At 40.9% G+C, this 22,325-nt stretch overlaps 1 long non-coding RNA gene across 1 annotated transcript in view; it reads left to right on the forward strand.

Moving 5' to 3' along the window:
• LOC114137442 (uncharacterized) overlaps window positions 1–18,158 on the forward strand; it is a 48,806-nt gene extending 30,648 nt beyond the window's left edge. Inside the window, exon 3 of the long non-coding RNA XR_003593993.1 lies at window positions 14,268–18,158. This is a non-coding gene — a long non-coding RNA (uncharacterized LOC114137442). The remainder of the gene's footprint in view (window positions 1–14,267) is intronic.
• The last annotated feature ends 4,167 nt before the right edge of the window (window positions 18,159–22,325 follow it).

Here is a 22,325-nt window from a genome sequence, read left to right on the forward strand (position 1 = left end):
CTTGAGCACTACCGGGAGCTTTTCCTTTCTGACGGCATTTCTCTCTGCCATCCTGCTTCAGAATAAATCCCCAGTATGCCGACTGGTCGGACCCCTTTCTGGATCCATCGGTGTAGATTGTCCATTCCGGTTGTTCTGGCTTCTCAGATGTCTCTTGCGGTCGTTTCTTACTGGTGGGTTGTGCTGGCCCAATTTCAAGCTCCGGGTCCAGCAGGATGTCTTTAACCATGTCTGCGTCTGTGTGATGATGTCAGCTGCTGGTGTTTGTTCCTCTGTTGCCGGATGTCTTCTCGATGGCTGCAGTGGAGGACGCGGTGTGCTTGCTCATCCATCGTCGGCTGATGACACCTTTCTCCGTCTCCTCTGCATGGTTGCTGGCTGGTCTGGTCAGCATTACATCACGAACCACTCCAGCAAGAGTGAGCCAGCTTTCCTTTGTCAGGGGTTGATGTTTCAGTTCCTCATTCTTGGAACCAACTTCCCCACTTGCTTCAGGTCTGAGTCACAGTAGCTGTGTAGAAGCTGATGCAGTTCTGTTGAGGTCTCCTCCTTTTCCAAACGATCTGGACGACCGGCTTCCTCCGGTTTCTTCCCCAGATTTTCCTCCTCGAAGTGATCATCCATCACTCCGTCTCTCTGTCGGTTCGAGTTGTCTATCCCCCAAAGCCTCTCTTTAGCCTTCGAGCAGGGATGGGTCTAGACTATGTTGGCTACTAGCTTTACTGTCTGGATCCGGTCATTTATCCTCAGTAGAAGCCTTCCCTCACCTGTATGCTATACAGTTACTGCAAGGGTTGTGACTGACGGCCTTATCAGTCACCATTAACTCTATTCCTTAAGAGTTAACAAGCCAAGTGAGCTATTCAGATCCTCACATCTGTTTTTACTAACTTGGCCATAGGGCCCTCCTACTCCGTTGGACTGGGCCCCACGTTGGGCGCCACTTGTTGTTGCGCAACACCCCCCCCCTCCTTTCTGTCTCTACTCTCTCACTCTCGTACTTCCTCTTCTGAGAGGGGAGATGTGCTACCAGCTCTCCGTCTAACGGGTCCGTTGAGTTTCCTAAATCTGCTGGGATTTACCCTGTCCAGAACTGAAGTAAACTCTGTTTAAGCTGGTTTCGAGAAACGATTCGCCTGGTTATCTGACGGCCTACATCCAGGTGTCCCACCCTTCTTCCCCCTGTGAATTAGCCAGACTGAGCAGCCTACAGCCAACTAGTTTCACAGAGCACACCTGTTAACGGTCGCTCGTTCTCTATTTTGCAACTTGCATTTGTTATTGAACCAGGTAGGTTTTAGTGACTCGGGCGAGTCCCAAGGATGAGGTTTTAAATATGGGCTACCAGCAACCTAAAAACATTTTCCACCTCTTCCTCTCCAGAATCAAACATCACAGCTATTTTACAACCATCAAAGAACTTTAAGGTGACTCATTAACTGAATGTCCACAACATCTTTAGATTTTCTTTATGCTAAATATTTTATTAGTAAGGCATTTTTGCAAGGGTCAGTACAGCTTAATTCAGTAGCAGAAATAATCAAATAAGTAAAATCAATCATCTAGTCTATCTTTCCCTACTGCTGATACTGAGAACTAAAAAAGGGAACCTTTGAGAGAGACGGACGGAGTTTGGCGCCTCGAACCCCAGACCTGGCACGATGATGAAGAAGGTGTTGCAACAGGAGGAAGATGTTGATCGATGAAGGCCAGGATCTCCGCAGGTCTGATGAGCCTCCTCTCCGCATGGATGCTGAGGTCACACAGGACTTGGTGCTGGCAGGAAAAAAGGCACCAGTTCTTCTTCCTTGTCTTTGTCTTCATCTTTGTCTTTGGGGTCAGAACCCAGCCGATGAGAGAAGTGCGATTCGAAGCCACAGATTGTGGGCCAGACGGGTTGGTCTCCATGTGCAGGACAGTCTCCGGCTCCGTGGCCCCGGCTCTTCTTCAGCTGCAGAGTTCTTTGTCCATCTCGATCTTGGCTCGAAGCTGCCCGGAGGATCCAACGAACGGTTCCTCTTTTGCACTCACCTTATATAGGGTTCATCCACCCCCCTGGTGCGCCTGCTGTCTGCTTAGACAGATGATCTCATATCCATCACTGTCTTACAGACATTTCCTGATGTCTGTGCCAATGTCTCAGGGTTGCTCAACCTCCTGTGTCCCTTGCCTGCACAACCTTTCACCTACTCTCTACCTCCAACATATCAGTGATGTTTAATTGCAGTTACACCTTTTTACACCATTTCAAATTTAATGTCAAAATCACATTTATATCACATTTATTTTCTTTAGCTTCTCTGATTTAGTATTCATTTATAATTTTATAACCATTACTTATTAGTTACTCTTATTATGATCTTAATGTGAGTTATTACAGATGTTTTTCTGAAAAGAAACCAAGAATAATACATGATTCTAATTATTTACTACTAAAGTTACAGTTACTTGTTTTTCTTGTAGTTCCCACAAATATAAGTGTATTATTACAAGTAAACCAATATTCATATAAGTATTTTACTTTGAATCTTATCCAATTACTAATAATGTTTAGATTTAATTTTTTAAAACTTTCATGCTTTAAAATAGTCTCAGCTATTTTTATAAATCTGCAGGCTGGAAACTTCCTCTTTTTCCAGGAAACCTGCTTTTCCTGTTTAATGACTCTCTCTGACTGACTATGATTTCTTATGATTAGATAGAAAAAAGTAGAATTAAAGCAAAGTTTGCATGAGACAAAAACAACACACACAACTAGATTTATTTTATTGACACTTAAGTCTACTGTTGGGCCTAGATGTCACTTGAGTGATTCATTTTAAAGATAACTTTATTTATTATTACTGTTAAACTAAAATCTCCAGCATGGGGAAGTGGGATGAGCTCGGATTTTCTTGACAGGGTGTTTGGAGCAACTCCAGGTCAGTTTAGTCCTATACCTTGCTAAAGCGCAGACAGATTTGTTCCTTCTGATCTCTGTATTCCTTATTAACTTTACAACGCCGGTTTCAATCCGCACAGGGATTTGTTCCTTATTTGAAAGGACAAACACATTTTCCAGCAGAGAAAACAATGTGTGTGACTTTAAAAGAAAATCTGTTTTATTCGATTTTAGCACAAAAGCTTATGCCAAAAAAACAAACAAAAAAAAAACTGTTTCTGATAAACAGCATAAAAGCCTTTTCGGCCATGACAGCAATTAAACGCTTCTTGTGTTGCCTGATCAGCTTTTATTGCTTCCACGGGTAGTTCTGTGATTCATGCATTGCAGCGTCCAACTCTTTGAGGCTGCAGGACCTTGTTGCCATTCTTTATTGGGTTCAAGTGGGAACTCTGACTCTAATTATCTCGTTGTCATGAGAAAATGAAAGTTGTGCTGGGATCCCTTTCTCGCAAATAGTGAGACGTTTCACTTACGTGACTTTAACCATTAAAAAAACAAAACGACTAAGACTGAAACGTTAATGCTGATGGGATACAGTGCTACTTTGAGGAGTATTGAGAGTCCATAATATCGCTGCAAAAACACAAAATTTAACAGTATTAAAGTTAGGACGTTAGGAAAATGTCTTGTTTTAAGTGAACAAGAACTTCATCAATATTAAGGAATTATTTACTTAAAACAATCTCTTATATGTTGCTGAAAAAACTACTTGTAAGTTTTTTGTTTTTTTTATGATTACAAGTGTACTAACATATTTGGTCTAGAAACTAGACAAAAAAAGATGTGTTTTTTGAGTGCTCACAAGAGATTTATGCTTTTATGTTCAGCGATAGACACAATTCATACTCATAAAATCACATTTCCTTACAGCAGACTACGAGTAGATAGTAGAAAGAACAGGTAATAATTAAGGCAAGTAGAAACTGATTCATGGTAGGTTTATGTGTCCATTTTATGGGGGAGACGCAAAATAACAAAATGAAAACACAGGAGTGTTTTAATTGTATGCAGTTCATAAATTAGCATATGAGCCAAGCTATTAAAAGTCCTAAATGCTTTTTTAAAATTTATTTATTTTTTATTTTGGCTAAGAACAAATGATCCTGTCATTAAAAAGGTAACATTCTAACCTGTATAAAAACTTCTCAGTTTAATCTCTCATATTCAGCTAAACTGATCTAGACGACCGAGAATTTTGCAAAAACATGCCAATGAGAAAAACAACCCAGCAGAAAGCAATCAGTAGAAGACCTAAACACACATTTAGGAGAGATTTTAGACTTAAAAACTTATGAGTCAAATGCCGTATTTCTATTGTTAAATGAGGGAGAGGAAAAAAGAAGAAACCAATTGCTGCTAAAAACCTGTTTGCAAATCTAATGTTGGTTTGAGAGAGGCCAACAAAAGCACAGTCTACGGTAACGAACTGAAAATCCCCTCCACTCGCGTCTTGGCACCACACAAATTGGCATGTAGGCGGTACCATGTTAATATGGTGTGAGGCTGCTAATGGCTTTATGATTGGATAATTAGAGGAAGGTGGGTAATTAGGAGCGTAGTCTGGGCTTGGCTTCCCGGTCGGAGTGAGTGGGAACAGGAAGGCTCCCTGCTGGCTGTCGAGGGGTGTTTATGTGTGTGTGAGCGGGGCAGTGTGTTTTTGGATGTCACTGCTACCGACTAATGGTATAAATCCTCGCTGTGCCAGTTTAAGACTCCAGACGCTCAAACAGGGGGTTGGGGGGCCGTGTTGAACCGAAGGAAAACACAAACCCGCGGCAGCTCCCGCTGGCTTCGCAGCCAACGCCGAAAGCCTTCGGGAGGGAAGAGGAGCGACTCTGAAACCCTTCACGTTCGCCGTCGTTTGATCATCTCCATCGAGAACTTGCTTCCCAGCTTTTCGTACTGTCCCGTTCAAAGAAGAAAATGAGGAAATTTCCCCAGAATTTTGGCAGAATTTGAACGCAGCCCGCCAAAAGAACCTCCACCCTCCACACACACACACACTTTCACTCGGTTCTTTTAGCTTCGCACGTCCCTCCGTCCGTCCTGCTGCTTTAAAAGTGTGTTTTTAATCCTTTAGAAAATGACTGCGGAGCTAACGACTTCTCCCTCCGCCCGTCCACCACTCCAGACATCATTAAAGCTCGGCTATTGCCCCGGGCTGCACATGAACCCCCTTCTTCAAACTGTACACTTTATCCATAATTCAGCCATCTACCCTAAATTATTCAAGCAAATAGTGCAGGGAAAATAATGGAGTTCATTGAATCTTACTTACACATAAAGCTATTTTAATGTTGATTTGAGTTTTTGATGCTTTCTGAGGCGGAGGCAGAGGAGGGCAAAGGAGCAGGGGAGGGAGGCTGCAGTAGCACATGTGGCCTCCTTTTTTTTTTTTTTTCCTTGTCAGACTCCTGATTAAGGGAAGGCAGGATGGGCAAGATCATAAACACATGAGCACACACTGAGGGGTGGGAGTAAATAATCATAAAGCACAAATGCATTTTTGGAAGACTCATCTTGTAAGAATGATTACAGGAAGTGCAATCGTTCTTGCACTTCTTGTAAAACCATAATCACGTTTTATGTAAGAAAAACAACAACAGTGCCTTGTCGTTTTATTTACTATAGTTATAAAGTGGAAGTTTTCATTTTTAAACCTATTTCAGACAAATCATTTTATTGATTAGGATGGTGCATGTTCATTAATATTACCACAATTCAGTTAGCTAATTTAGCTAATTGGGCTAAATTAGCAAAGTGGCTAATTTAGCTAGGAACATATTTTGCTAATAGCTAATAAATAATAAATTAGCTATAAGCTAAGTTAGCTAGTAGCTAAATTATGTATTTTGCTAGTTTAGCTATTAGCACAAGAGCTAAATTTCATCTTTTGTCCTGAGATAAGTGAGCAGAACAAAGACAAAATCCTCACTGTGCAATTCACAGGACAGGACATAGCACACATTGTTCTGTTAAAATAAGTGTATATATATGAACAAAAGAAAACATTTACACAAGTTTCAATAATACCCTTGCATAAAAAAGTTTTTTCTTAACTTTATTATTATTGAATGACGTCACTGTTCAGTTTTTTGTTCTTTTTGCCACTTCAGATTTAAAAGTGTTGTAACCCAACACTTCTTCCGCTCACTTTGCACTTCCTCCACATGTTTATAACAGCAGCGCCCCGCTCTCTACCTGGAATCCTTTTTTTTTTTTAAAAAAAGAAAAAGAAAAATAAGCTGAATTAACATTACCTGCTTTCTTATCATACCATGAGTCTCTGCGTTAAATCATTTACTCCCTTTGGAGTGGGTAGGGCCATGCAACTTTTATCACGGGAAAAGAATCAGAATTCCCCTGGATGGAAGGGTGGCTCATGCATAAGTAAAGCATACAGTACATGCAAGCACTATAACCTTGCTCAGAGGTTTGGCTGGAAGCACAGAGCGCATTACTGAGAGGTTTTATACCATATTATCTAGAGGGTGTAAGACAATTCTCTGTACCTGGGTCTTTGGGGGCAGTGGGGGTGAGGAGGATTGTGGGGTGCTGAGTTGGAGGAGAAAACATCTGAAGCCAACTCTGAAACCTGGGACAAAACACGGGAGAATGTCCTTGGGTCCTGCACATCAGCATACGTCTTGCATATGTGCTTCTGCATATCTGAACCATCTTTTTTCTTGTGTGTGTGTGTGTTTTTGTTTTGGTTTTACTTTGACAACAAACTCACACAGAAACTTGCATGCGGAGAGCATCTGGTATCATTTCATTTCAGCCTCAGACCCCCTTCAGCCTTTCTGGTGTCCCCTAGCAAAATGCCTGCTTCTGTTTACATGCAGTGAACCTCAGTCACCAACTGGAAACTGCTTGGGTCTGGAAGTTTTAAACAGGACGACCTTACACTTCTAATGAAAAGAAATTAATTGGAAAGAGTCTTAAATTGTGTGTTAATTTTAACGATACAGTGCTTCTGCTTTGAATGTTCGTGGAAACTTTGTCAGCGTTTGTTTCTAATTCGTGAGGGTGTCTAACTAGTTCTTCAATTTCCACAATGCAAAGTGTAAAGTCACAGTCAGGTAACATTCATTTTCTAAATTAAATTGCATCATGAGGACTTTCATTGTCGGTACGGAATCCAAATGGGTTTGTTAGAAAACAGAGTTCAGTGATAGTGAGTAAGAATTTAAGATGGCCTCATCTTAAGCAGTGCCATGTTATAAATATGCTAATGCAACATAATTAAGCAAAGAAGCCACTAATTATCTGTCAAAGCCAATTTGAGCTCGGTATTATCCGGTATGTTTGTGCTTGTACTTTGGAAACTGTCAAAAAAAAAGTCAAATCATCTAATGTATGGAGATTTTACGTATTGTATGCCAATCAGTTTTATTGATGAAGTTTCCTTGAAAGAAAGTCAGTTGTGAGTGACCAGCCTTGGCCTGCTAGTGGCCAGCATAGCTAACGCTAACCTATTCATGCTTAACGGCTAACAGAGGAATCCAGTGGACGACCAGCCCTAGGCTGCTAGTTGTTAGCCTCTCCAAAGCTAATGCAAGTGAGTACGCTCCTTCTCATTTGCCAGCACCGGCCACTTTGGTGGTTGCTTAGTTACGGGTCGTTGCATTCAAAAGGGATATAGCCTCCTGCGACGTGGAAGTAGCCTCCGCCAGGTGCGCAATAGTCTTAATTTTGGCACCAATACCACACCAAAAAATATGGATGCCAGTACTGCACTCTGTGAACGTCTAGAGTCAGTCGGCATTTCCTGAGAATGATGGTCGGACAACGGGGAAGCAGGAGTGTTGTCCCATCAGAACATAAATTCTCCAAACAACACAAGAAAACACTCGTAAAAGTGCAGGTGAAATCAGTGCAACACCGCCTGACCGCGCACAGAGTGAAAAACGTGCAGGGTTGAAATGACCCCATCTCTTAAGATGTGGGATGGTTAATTTTACGTCAAGAATTGTATTTTGTCTTTAATATCCTGTGACTTCAGAATGACTTACTGTGCCCAACTGATCAATGGCTCTTTGCTGGAGACCTTGCTTGTGCAATTCAACCAACTTGCCATGTTCAAAGACAGGAAGCCTGTTTTGCCTTTTTGAGTTTCACAGAAACTAGCATGAAAGTCAGATTCATGTCCACAAGTTTTAAACGTCTGATCAACTTTTCATCAGCTGATGGACAGTTTGTTTGGCGTTAAATGTGTAACTTGTCCACTGCATTTGTTTGCCTTGTGCATTTTTTGCCTACTCAGCCTTGTTATTATCTACCCGAGCAATTTTATGCTAGAAATTGTACTTGTGATTTCTTCCCAGTCTTGAGATTTTGATCAGGAGCATATTTTCATCGCAGGGAGTCTTTTGACGCATTGTCTAATCTCTGAACTCATGAGTCATGAAAAAACAAATACAGATCTCTAAATGTGGCTGATACAGCAAATAATACACATATTGACAATAATTTCAGAAATCTGGTCATTATCATTGATCAGATCACCACTTTTTTGTTGTTGTTGCTTGATTTCTACGCTTTAATCCCCTTTCATTTTTACAAGTACAGATAAACGGGTGGAGAAAGACACAGAAGACGGGGGTCACAGGAGGAATTACGGGACGTATGAGAGAGGAGTGAGGGGTAAAATGACGTGGGTGTAAGGTGCAGCAGAGTGAGAGGAACAAGAGATCACAGTGAGGTGGAGAGGAATGAAGCCGAGACGCGAGAACTAATTTGACACATTTGCCCAGAATTCCTGCGCCGTCTGCCACTATCAACACGTTTATCCTCTTTGTCTTGTTATCGAGGGAGATGAGGCCTCTGAGGTCTGGCTCAGGTCTGTCAGATCAAAGAAGGTGCTTCACCAATAGAAGCACTCTTTCAAACTCACAATCCTTCCCCTTTAGTCGTTCACAGGAGGAGGAGAGACACAGCTCACACAATGTGACACCGACAGTCATTTTCCAGTAATAGGTAGAGGGGAAAATACGGGTACAAGATATTTTACCCTAAAGGAAGAATACATTATTATTTTTACCTGTTATTCTGGACAGATTGTAGGTGATATTTTTTTTCCAGTGTCTTGACTTTTTATGCAGATTGATCTCAAAATATCAGTGATATTGATACCAATTTGGTACCAGTATCGGATTGATACTAGCATGGTAAGATTGATATTTTAGTTTCAGATTGCCTCTTGAAATGTTGTTTTATTTGTGCACTGCGTTTTCTCAAATCTTCCTCAAAAAAGATTTTGTTTTCGATTTGCTCTGGATTTACAATTTTTTCGTGCTTCATTGAGGGAAAATGCGCACAAATTATGTTTAAAATTCTAGGTTTGAAAAAAAAAGTCACAAGAAAAACTACAAAAATAGCTAATGGTCAGAGGTTTGTATCTATATCAAACTTAAAAAGTGCCTGTATCTGCAATACTGGCTCTGTATTTACCAAAAACATGCAGTATCGCACACGTCTACTTTTTGCTCTTTTTTGTTTTAATTCGTAGTTTCATAATGTATTAAGGTTATTCTATTTGACACAAGGGAGTTTTACTCTAGCTAAAGTACAACAAAAAAAAACAACCGATGTACAAAACACGCAGGCATATCATGACATCTTATCTAAATCATTTTCTGACTTTCGGTTTTATCAGAGACAGAAAGGAAAAGAAAAATATTTTGATGAATTAAAAATTAAACTTCAAATTTTATCCAAGCTTTTAGCAAAGATGATTTTCAGACAGTAGATAGCATTAAAGTCCCTTAATACTGAATTAAGATTGCTCCACTGTAATGTGTTGCTGGCTGCTATAAGGCATGTTATACAAAAAAATATAACTATTTTCAGACATGTCAGCTCTGCCATACATCCCCATGAATCTCGAAGCACAATAAAACCAGACTGGTTTTGTTGCTCCCTTTTCTCACCGACTCAGCTTCCTATTATCGACCTTTGTCTGTCCTAATGAGATATTCACTGTAAAACATTAATTACTAAGCACAGTGGTGAATGGTTCCAGCAACTGACCTCATTCTGTACAGATTTAATAACAATTATGGCCGTGTAAAAAAAAAAAAAAAATTAAAAATGGGTCAAGAGATAATGAGGAGGTACAGTTACAAGAAACTGTAGCAATGAAACAAAGGAAAAGTCGTCATCCAGGCTTTTTTTTGTCGTGCTTTTCAACGTTGACGTTGAGCCTTTCTTGTGTAATTACACGAGATTTCTCGCCCAAATATCAATATCTTTCAGAGCGATGTGTGTTTTCAATAAGCGAACAACATGCACATTTTCTCTTGTGTTGCCATGGCGTTACGTCTGCATGTACATGCATGAATCCGGCTTTGTGCGCTTCCTGACGGTGAAGACCTTCTCTGTTGGCTCAGCCATCAATAACAGCAATTGTACAACGCGCTCCGTGTCGATTCCCTTTGTGCCTCTGCCAGCTGGCATCTGGTGCCCGGCGACAATAACATTCGCCCTCCTTCCCCGACACATTACGCCGGATGCCGGCCGTCACGTGACTCTCCAGCTGAGTACAAACAATTCTTCTGTCGCAGCCGGAGACCAGATGACACGGGGCTTTGTCACACTTTGGTGCACCGTCAGAAACGTGTTAATGTGTGCCTTCGCAATCCCCACAAAACAGATAAATAAAACGAATGCCCACACATGTACATCCATCACAGGTGGCTCTTTTTTTTTATTACTTGTAATGGCCAAAAAGTACAACCGGTTTAGTACAATTCACCCAGGCAGGCACACACTTTCGCATACAAAGCTCCACTCTGGCGCTCTCAAAACCCCAGTCCAACATTTTCCAAATGATCTCATCAGATTAGCCCCCAGATTGCTACCTATTACGGCCCGGCTACTTATTTAGCAATTTAGCTCGGGGGAAAATTGGCCCCCGCTTGATGGCTAATTTTCAGAGGTGACATTTTGCTGCACTCTGCTGCAGCGCTGAGGGGCCTGTTGTCGGTTTAACAGGGGGTCCAGTTGTAGTTGAGCCATTAGGGCTAAATGATCCCCTCTGACTTGATTTACTGACACGAGGCTTCACTTTGTAACAAGTGCGGACGGAGCAGACTGGATAGTGAAGGGAATAAGTGGCGGCGTTGCTGTTGCAGGGAGTGAATCTACTTGGGGCGCTGCAGCTCCAGGCTAAATGTGCATCAGGCTTGTCCTGGTCAGGAGACGGGAGCGATGCTGGAAATTCAGGTAGACGTTTCTGTTTCTGTTGTTGTTTCTGAGCAGTGGTAAAGTGTGCACCACCCCATGTTGTTTAACCGTCTCCACTTCCAATCAGCATATTTAAAATCTCTTTGCTGGAGACAACTGTTACTGTATGGAACCATTAGGTTTGCCAATAAAATTTTGATAATTGACATTTCTATGTTGTGTACAAAACCTTACAAATAAAAACACTTACTTATTTGGTTTTTGAGTATGTGTTTGTTGCATTATTAAAATACACAATCATCACAATATTTCACCAGATGTTTAGTTTGATTATCCACCCATCCATCCATCCACCCACCCACCCACAGCAGTTAATAAGATCAGACAAATCATTTCAAATATAACAAATTTGACTAGATCTTTAAAATCAGCCACACACATACTGTATATATAAATATGTATTAGAGATGCACCAATGTGAAAATTTGGGCTGATATCAATATCCAATATTAATTAATATTCCAGATCTCATGACCTTTGCTCTACATGACACGGATCAGCAGGTATACTGGGTATTTTATAAATGTCCAATATATCAGTTTCAACATCGATATTGGCTGACATTAGTCATGTTTTAACATATCGGTATCACTGCTGTTGTGGCTGATCTCCGATATTTAGAGATTGTATATAGTATATATATTTGCATATGCTTTGGTGCTGTTTTAAAGTGACCACGATGCCTACATTGCTTCTTTGCTTCAGTTAAATATCCCATAATTCTGCGCTGCATCATTACAACTTGACCGAACAAATGCCACATGAGCAGCTCCATCCAAAACACACACACAAATGGCAACAATATGGAAACGAACATCGGTTTGTAATGTTAAAACGATATGTTAAAACGTGACTAATGTCGGCCAATATCGATGTTGAAACCGATATGTTGGACATTTATGAAATACCCAGCATACCTGCTGATCCGTGCCATGTATAGCAAAGGTCATGAGATCTGGAATCGAACCCCTGGCAGCTGCATCAAGGACCCGCCCACTCTACCGCCTCACCACCTAACTGAATATACTTATGTCAAATGACCACTGTTTAGTTGCGAAACTGTTTGACTGCCTCATCTCAGACGTATTTAATGGAAAGAAAGTTCTACATGGTTTTCAAACTCACTTTGTTTTAAAAGTGTCGAGCGCAAAAACATTCAAGAACCTCGAATCGACACTTTGTTGAACCGCTTTTCGTTGCAAAGTGTCTTTTAGCACATCTCTACCAACTCTGCACATCTACAGACATAAATTTTCATGATGTTTGTTAAACGGCTGCAGACTAAATGAGGCCGGTACCTTTTTCTGTAGTGAAGAAAAATGTTACAACTTTCCGATTTTTGCTTGTTAAAAAAAAAAAAAAAAAATTCGTAAAATTCTGTATAATTTCCCCCTTTGCTCCAGATATATGACTGCTTTGTGTTGGTCCATAAATACTTTTGCAGCTGAGAGGCAATCAGTTTTATTTGGACTTTACTGCCCACGAGGTGTGACATTAGCCCAGACCACCATCTGTACTGCCTGTCCAGGGAAGGTCTTAATACTGAAATTTTAGTACAGGTAAAACTAAAAAATGTGCTTACATTATCGAATTTATGATCATAATTTTGACTGGGCCTCACTGAAAAGATGAATAACTATAGCAAAGATAAAACCTCTGAGGCTCTCACTCGATACGGTGTGATATCCCATGCAGTGACGCACCGCGGGAATATATTCATCCCCGATGCTGCAAGGTACATTGACTAATACCACGCTGCACCAAATGGGAATGTGTTATGTGGATGTGAAAGTGCATCAATAATCCCCACAGAGTTATGAACTGGCCGCGATTATTGCCCTGAGACCACAGGAAATCCGTCCGAGGCTGTAAAATAGGAAAGCATGACATTGTAAATATGCAGGGCATTAAAAAACAGCCAGCTGACAATGCCAAAAATAACCCTGACACACTGTCCAGGGCAGAAATATGGATTATCGCCTCATGCAGTGCAATTCACTTTATATCTTTCATGATGTGTAATACTCCCTCTGCTCTCATTTATGGTGAATAGAAAGGCCTTGTGCACAGTGCGTTTTATGCTAAGCTGATGACGCCAATAACGCTGTGTGTTTGTGCTTTTATCCTTTCTGCCATTGAGATTATTTTGCAACTGGGATCATAAGCAGAGACCAAACTACTAGGGACGCGCCGATTGCATGTTTCTGGTCGATTGCAGATTACTAATTTACTGATTCCGATTAGGGCCGATACCAGTTTTGTTTTGTCTGAAATGTTCAATATATCAAGAAAGTTGCTGAATTGGGAACAGTTGGGGTGACTATTAACTGTAAATGTGCAGACATGTTCTGGTCGACCGGTTTGTGAATCAAACCTCTCTCACAGGAGAAAGAGGTGGTGGATTTTTAGACCTTTGCCTAGATTAATAACATCGGTGGATTAGATGTAAAAATCGGCCAATTGCCGATCTCCCAAAATTAAGGAAATGGGCACCGATAAATCGCTGCACCCCTATAAACTACATTTATCACCTGGGACTGATATTGTCTCAGAGAGTTCACAGAACACTCCTCTACACCAGACAGTAAACAGAAGTCGCACCTCTTGTCCTTTTCACATTTTATGTCACAACCGCAGTGCATTCCAACATAATTGGAACTAGAAGGAAAACAGGAAGAAGATTCATGTTTTTTCCTTGCAAATAAAAACCTGAATAGCCTGCGATGCCTTTGTATTCACCCCCTTTCCTCCCCCGTTTTGCATGGAGGCCAAAAAGTTTAATTTTGGTTTTGCCCGACCAGAGCGCCTGCGTCTACACGTCCTCTACGTCGTCAGCATGAGTACAAATGATTGTTTGTAAATAAATATGCCACACAAGTAGCATCTAAAATGAAAAAAAGCATTGCTTACATTTTTCTACATTGTTAGTGTCAAAAGTGCGATTGGATGAATTTTGAAATGCCGAGTCTCTTTTCTATAAATATATTCACAAAGACCACTGAAATATTTCATTAAATATGAATCCCCCAAAGCTTACAGAATGTGATCAGACTTCTTTTTTGTTTTTTCTTAACAGTGTAAAGAGAAGAAAAGTCATTTCAGGTCTGAGGGTCTCACACGCCACCAACAACGAGCTAGAAAAGGCTTTTTACACACCGATCAGCTGCATGGAGGCATTAGCAGAAGCAAAACAGTGACGTTATGGCCCTAATGATGACCAATTTGAAGACCCCGGAGGACCCCAGCTGTGTCCAGGACCAGACGTATTGGTCCGTGATGAGCTAAACCAATCCTATTTACCCATTCACTTTCTCCCCATTCTGTAAGAGCCAGCCATACGCAAACGCATATGCATAATGGCGAAATAATGGAATCTTCTAATAATTTGTTTGGGCCGGGGCGGAAAGCAAAAGGACGGCAAGTCGGAGGCTGGCTTTCTAAATGACATGCCCTGTGGCCTAACACGATTAGAATTTAAACCATGAGAGTGCTGAGACCTTCTTCAAGGGCCGAGATGAAATATTGAGATTGCCATTGTGGCGTTTGCTCTCTTGCCGGCTTGCTGTGACATTCCCTCACTCTGACACTTGTCTGCCAATCAAAGTGACGGACAGCTAACACGGAGAGAACAAAAACGAGGTCCGCTGAGCCGGTTTGTTTCCATTGACTTGTTGGTGAAGGAGGTTGAGCAAAAAACCGAAACCTGCAGACACTTTACTGAGTTGATGTTACATGGTTTAATTTGATGGTGACGTTGGAGTGGTAATCTTGTCATTTTGAGTTTCTGTCTGTAAAGGCTGCTAAAAATGGAAAAGGCTCTAGCCAAATGTTGTATGATCTGTGAGAGAATGGAGATTCCAGATTATCAGTCTCATTCTATACTGTAAGGAACAGTTTTAACAAATACGTTAAAAAAAAAATCAAACATTTTATTTTGCCAAGGGGAATTCCTACAAGTAATCCATTGGGTATGAACACAAGCAAGTACAACTATAAATCTGGTCTCTGAGCTACAAAAGTTTGACAGGTTTTATTGAAATGTCTTAATAGGTAATATATTAGGTTCAGCATCATTGCCCAAAAACCTATTGGGGCTATTACTCTGCAGGTTCGAATCCTGCCAGCAGCGGCAAAATGCGTAAGCACTAACCAGGTAGGATTTAGCAACACACCAATACATTCTTTGTCAACGAGGGGCAGCAAGTGAGTCAGAACAAAGACTTGTACAGGTTTGGATAAGCAATCTTACTCCCAGAAGGAGCAAAATATCAATAAATAGCACTTTTTTTAAATTTTAGAAACAATTAAAAAAGTTCTTTACAAACTAAAACTCTATAAAATAACTCAATGAAATGTCCTTGCAGTTCAGGATGGGATTGTTCTCTGAATTCTCAATTAAAGAACTCTTCAGAAGCCCGATCCATGTCCGGTCCAATCCAGGAGGAGAAGAAGGAACCTCTTGGCTCCACCCTGCGGCCGGCCGCCTCCGTTGGCTCTGTCGCACTGCAGACCCGCTGAGATTCACGACGCGTGCCTCTGGCTTACCAATGGGCTTCAGAAACACCGTCGACAAACTAACAGCAGATATTGCTGGCCACATATTACACGGCGCAACTCGTTCCACAAAAATCAATGTTTGACAACTGATGCGGCGCAAAAGCTTTACTTATAACATGCTTACGATGCTGCGGCTCGATGTGTGAATACTTGTAGCTTTTTTATTCAGTGTTGACACATAATTAGGAGTTTATTTTGGCGGTTATGTAAAATTCCAGTGTCCTATTTGGAGGTTAGTTTAGGAGTGTGTCCACACACTGCGGCTGCACTGTAGGGATTCTCATACACTTACATACATGGAGCCAGCTTGGCTGCTGCAGTAAAAACGCAAGTGAGCAGTGAGTGTGGCTATAGCTCTGCTGCGTTAAGGTTCAAACTATCGAACATTGAGCCTTTGATGCTTCCCCACCTTGCTGGCGCCTGACTCAAAGTGATGCCCTCTGTCCATTAAGGCTCCATCTATCTGCTCCATCCGTCTCCGATTTCTCTTTTTTCTTTTCTTCAGGAAAATTGTCTTGCATGTTTGCTCTGATTTTCATGCTTCAACTCATAAAAAGTACAAGTTGAAGTGGCGGGAGTATTTTATATTGAAAACTAGTCGATGTTTTTCCTTGGTAAATATGTTTCCAACGGCGTGAAATTTACTTCAGAGCTTGGTTACAACTTGAGTAATTGACAGATGGAAAAAAGTAGCAAAAAAAAAAAATAAAAAATCAGTTCATACATTAAGTTGTGCATAATTAAATGAAACGACAAAGGGAATAAATATTGAGTGAAATGAGGCACAGACAATGCATGGATAGTTAGTCTCGCCTAAAAACCAGTTTGTCACTGCAAACGTATTGAGACAAATATGTTGGGTAAAAGCAAAGAACTTTCTCAAGAATTTTGCAACCTTGTTGTTGCCAAACATATGGTGGGCAATTGAGTCTAACCTCCTGAATTTTCCAATAAACACTTCTAGGGAAGTTTCATGATACTCTATAGAATAACCAGAAGAACCTGTTAGTGAGCCAGCGACCACCTGCAGAGAGCGTCAGAAAGACCTGGAATACGGTTTATCCATGAAAAGGTTGTGTAAGGTTCTCAAAAGGACTGGCCTTTTAGCACGTTAGATGTGAAGCACTCCACTGCTGGAGAAAAAGAAAACTTAAATTTGCTCTAGAACAACTAGTAACAAGGACATGTCATCAGAACAGGAGAATAGTCTGGTTCGATGAGGCAGTGTGGATTTCTATACATGTTTAAAAATGGCACCGCACACCACTGGGGTTCAAGGAGGAAACATCGCGGTGTCACGTCGTCTCCCTGCATCTGGTTCAAGCAGCTTCTTCCATGTAGGTTTTTCTGACTTATTTGGATGAATCGATATTTAATCTTGATGACTAATTGACACTGTATAAACAACACTAAACAATGTAACAGTGTAACTAACCCCCTGAGAAAGCATAGACCTGCCCCAGACAAATTTTGACTTTTTTCTTACAAATTTACAAAATTTGCTCTAAAACATAAAGACAGAGCCGTAAACAGCCTACAGTTTATTGACAAAATAAGTTAAGGGGTTAGTTGCACTTTAAGTTTTTTGTAAAATAGTATAAGAATGCTATTTCTGGTGCTACATACCTTACACAAGTTCTAGTCAAATGTCAAACATTACTGAATCTCATGCTGCATCATGCAGACGCTCTGTCTGCAGTACGCTGTTGAAGACTTACTCATCTCAGCATGCTGAATGCATGAAATGCCTCCAGCTGATGTCAGTCAGACCTATTTCCTGTAATTCAACTAATAACTATTTAACCACTTCGTGTCTCTTGATTAGATTGTGTGCAAAATATTTTACTCTCCACCAAAGACGGTCAGGTAAGCGCAGTGAATACAGAAACAGAACAAATACATATACATATACACCAACATCTGTGATGATGGCAAAATATTTCTACAATAACTGTTCACCCCGTGTTAAACAGAAGTAACACTGTTTTAAAAAAAACTTCATCTGGACAAATGTGGTGGTATTTCTGTAACTTTCTCACTTTTATGTTGGGCTGTAGAGCAGAAGAGAAACTGTGTTTGGCACAGCCAGCAGAAGCTCATGATTATTTGAATATTGTCTCCCTCATGAATAATACAAAATATCGCTTGCTAGGTGGGGATCGCTCTCTCTCTCGCTCTCTCTCTCTCATTTAGGGTGCGAGTGTGTGTACGAAACAGTGTGTGTGTTGCGTGTGCGAGCACCAGCACCTGTGCTTGACCTTTTATGTAACAATAAATAAAGAAACCTGCCAACACAGTATTTTTGGTGCATTCACTCTGATCTCTGAGTCCGTTTGCATACGTAATCCACATTATTCTGTTGGCTTTTGAGAGTGGGAGAGAGAGTGGGAGGAGGTTAAAAGGTTGCAGGTCTCAGTCCACCTGCAACATATGCTGCCAGTGAGCATATGTTGTTTCTGTGATCTCCGGGCCCAGCAGCCAGAGATGCTCACAGTGTCTCCCATCAGACTCTGCCATTGCCAGGAGAGCAAACACGCCGATGTGGAGCCTGAGCGAAGTCAAAGAGTCGCATCCAGAGAGAGCTGCAGCAGCTGCAGCACATTTCTGGCTAGTGAAGATTATTTGAACCTTTAGTTTTCTGGTGATCATTAAACTATTGATCATCCATAAACAGGGTTAACTATACCAGTTTAATATCCACTAATATCCAGTGATATCAGCTGATGTAGACGTTTATACTTTGAGCCGTTTCAAATTTTCTAAATGGGCGAAAGCAGTGCTGAGTCTTGCTAGCTGTTAGCTTTACACCAACCTAAGAATTTATTCACTTTTCTGCTAAATCTCTCTTGTCTTGCACAGGTAAGGGAACTATTACTGGCAACAGCTAAACAAAACCTCTATATCAAGAAATCTGAACTTTGAGTTTGACCTATCGTTCATCTAGCTACAGTAATTAAAAATGTTGTTATGTTGCTGAAGTTTGCATATTGGTAGTAGAAAAAATGCTAACTTCAGTGTCTTGGAATGCTTGTAAACCGGGACAGTAATAAATTTATATTTGTTTTTAAAAAGTCCAGAATGCTTATTTGTCATACCAAAATCATATCTTTTATATATTTATTATTATTATAATTAGTCTCTTGCTAGTTTAAATATAAATGTTTATTTACAAGCGTAGGGTTGTTGACTTATTTCAACATGTTTGAAAATTACGTTTCTTTTTTAACATAAAACAATTATTTGGCTCAAATTTTTATCTTTACATGTGGGGTGTTTCACCAGTATATATATGTCTTTAATTTCAAGAGTTGAATCAGTATAACTATTAAAACAGTTGGAGCCACACTCATGTTTTCTTCTCAGCTTTTTATGTTCAAGGCAAATCAGAAAATAACACATCACACCTGGTTTGCGACAACCCCTCCCAAAGAACAATAAGATACACAAACTATCAAAAAGAATTTTCTGGACACGTGTGAACAGCAAAGAAACTGAGTGGACAAAGCCATCTTGTTTTTAGCTTAATAAAAACATCATTTTATCATCTCCATCTACGCAGCATGGCTCGCCCAGCATGCATTGTTCTTTTGGCAAACTGTTGTTTAGCATAACTCTTAAATTTAAACTGCATTCTTACTGCCAGCCGGCGTTTTCATTTATTTCTCAGCTTCCTCATTTTGAACTCGAAAAATGCCTCAATCTTCATTTGTCTCTTCTTTTCCGTTTTTTTTTTTTTTTTGATAATTTTGTTGCCAGCCCTCCACACACTTCTGGGCAACGTGCCATACATTAACTTTGATAATGATGAGATTAATTTCACTCGGAGACCATTTATTAATAAAAACGACGTGCAGTCAGTTTATTTGCAGGACTAAGACAAAAGAAAACATGACTTCAATAGCTTACATTTTTGCTAAACACAAATGCACACATCTCCTATGTTTTCCCCATTAGAGGTGGATTGTCAGCTTTTGGCTTCCAGCAGCAGACAACTAAGTGACTGCAAGGGCCCCTACTAATCCTACTGTTTGAGATGGGGCCTACTGGGACCAAATGAAAGACGAAATGGGATCTCTCTGTATGCCGGCTTCTCCTGCAGGGCTACAGATTAACACCAGTGTCATATTCGGCCTCGTGGGCCAGATGAGGACCTTTCTTGTCACATGCCTAAGAAATAGCTGCATATTTCACATGCAATTTTTTGTCTTGTTTTGTCTGTTTTTATGGAGAAAATTTAATTGCCAGTCGAGTCACAGTTGAAAAAGACCAGCAGAACTCTCTGGTGGCGCCGGATTGTCCTGCGTCTCTTGGTGAACAAGCTGCTTTAAGCAGTTTTCTTCAACTTACCTGGAGCATCCGCCTTACACAATTGATCAAATGGAAGGATTTCCTTATGAGACAAATCTCTGTTGGAATGCTTTGCATTCACAAAAAATAGACGTTTTCTTCCATCCAAGTCGTTACAACCCACCTGCCTTCCTCCACCCATCACAGAGATCATCAAGTGAAAGCAAAGAAACAAAATAACCGCTCCAGCTGCGTTTCCGTTCACCATATAACCACGCGGTTTGGTCTCTTGAGAATAAATTCATGGAAACATGGCAATTTTGAAAATCCTTGTCAATAAAATGAGGTGGTTTTCTTATCGAAATTGATTTATCTCACAAAGCTGCAACGGAAACACTTTTCCTGCATCAAACAAGTCACATGATCAAAACCGGATGTTACTGCTGGCGTAAACCACAAAGAAGATGATGACAAAGCAGTTGGAGGGACACGGCGCGGCATACTTGTTACGACTTGTTCATGTCTAATTTTAATTGTGTTTCTTATTAAATGGAAACACAGCAATTGTGAAATTGTTGTTTTTTTTCTTTTTTTTACATTAGTGAAATATTGACAAAGTTCTGCGCTCATTTATAACGAAAACGCAGCTACTTACAGCTTCCTTTTTCAGCCATTTCAGAATCTCTTGCACGCCTCTGCTAATCTTAAAAAAAACAAAAAACACTTGCGATCAATTAAATTACCCACCACAACCCAACTCAGCTCTTCAGGTCATTGGCTGGTTAGCTGCTGAGATCAACAGCTCCTTCTGGATGCTTACATTTCAAGGTTTCATAAATAATCTTAACAAACCTAACTTCATTCACAATAACATTTTATCTTTGAATCACACGACATCTGAAGTCATGACATTACTGAGGTATGTTCCTTCAAACTAAACCTTCATGTACTGATGCATGCTATAGCTTTTCCCATATTTCCTTCCCTGCCTGAAGCAAAGAACCCACAGCATTATGTCTTTGGGGCACTCTTACCTGCTTTGGTATTAAATAATTCATATGTCATAGTTCCAGGCTTGCCGGACAGTTCGGCAACAATTTTTTCTTCTCTGTGTCCTCAAACCTGTGGGATACCTCAAGGCTCAACTGTAAGCGCACTCCTTTTTTTTATTATGAATGTCTCCTTTTGATTTTACTTTTTGCTCTTCTCTTTTTTTTTTTATCACATTCACTTCTACCTGCCCTTCCTGCCAAAAACTATGTTTCTCTTCGGGCTGAAGGAGTTACAACCCTGGATAAAAATGTTATACAAACTGGCACACAAATAAAACTGAAAGTGTTGAATCTGCACAAAGAGATGTCCAAAATTGCTTATAACAATTTTGCCCCAGATGAGGCAAAACGTAACTGGAAACTGGAGTTTCTTTTTCTTTTTTTTCAAGCTTGAAGGATTAACAACAGCACAGGAGCAGGCCCCATTGAAAAAGAAACACAAGAGCCAACTTTCAGTGCAGCTCTGAAGCCACTAAAGCAGCCAGTTTTGACCAGTTTTAGTGGCAGGAGTGACAGAGAGGAAGAAAAAATCTGTTGCTAAGTAGAATCCCAGTCTGCTGCAGTTTGGCAAACGTTTGGACCTTTACAGTGTAGCCTGTGTGTGGTTGTGTGTGTGTGAAGGGAGTCTGTAATGCTGGAGAAGCTTCAGAGAGGAGAGAAGTGCGTGTTTGTGCAGACGTCTGGCAAACCAAACTTGCATGCATACATGCACACAGGGGGTTATTGGTGGGAAAAGTCCTCTAACTCCAGTGCATGTGAACACGCACTCACGCCCCCACGCACACGCAGTTAGGAGTCAGCTGTCTACCCCTGCTTCTCAGCTCATTAAACCAAATCCCAGGGACTGGACTGAAGAATTTAAATGAGAGCCCTTCTCCCCCCACCTCCTTTGAAGTTTTGCCCCTCTCAGCTCACCGTAGCGCTAGCTGCTACTTGCAGCCTCTTACAGGTATAACACTCCCACTCTCTACTAGCTCCCTGCTTCTTCATTTAGTCTGGCACGCGGGTCTCTGCTACACTTTTGCCCCCTCTCGCTGATGCTCTGACCTTGGGGAGTTTAAATATCTGAAACTGTATATGTGTAAATCCGACAAATCTCAACCCTCCCCACCCCCTGCACCTCACTCCAACCTCCCATGCTAGCTCACGTTTGTCTCTGCCTGGTAGCTCCAGGTCCCTACAGAAAGTAGATGACGGTGTTTAGAGGCTTGATTCAGGATTACTGGATCTGAATCAAC

Source organism: Xiphophorus couchianus, chromosome 22 (assembly GCF_001444195.1).
Source record: "Xiphophorus couchianus chromosome 22, X_couchianus-1.0, whole genome shotgun sequence".
In the NCBI taxonomy this organism is placed as follows: domain Eukaryota; kingdom Metazoa; phylum Chordata; class Actinopteri; order Cyprinodontiformes; family Poeciliidae; genus Xiphophorus; species Xiphophorus couchianus.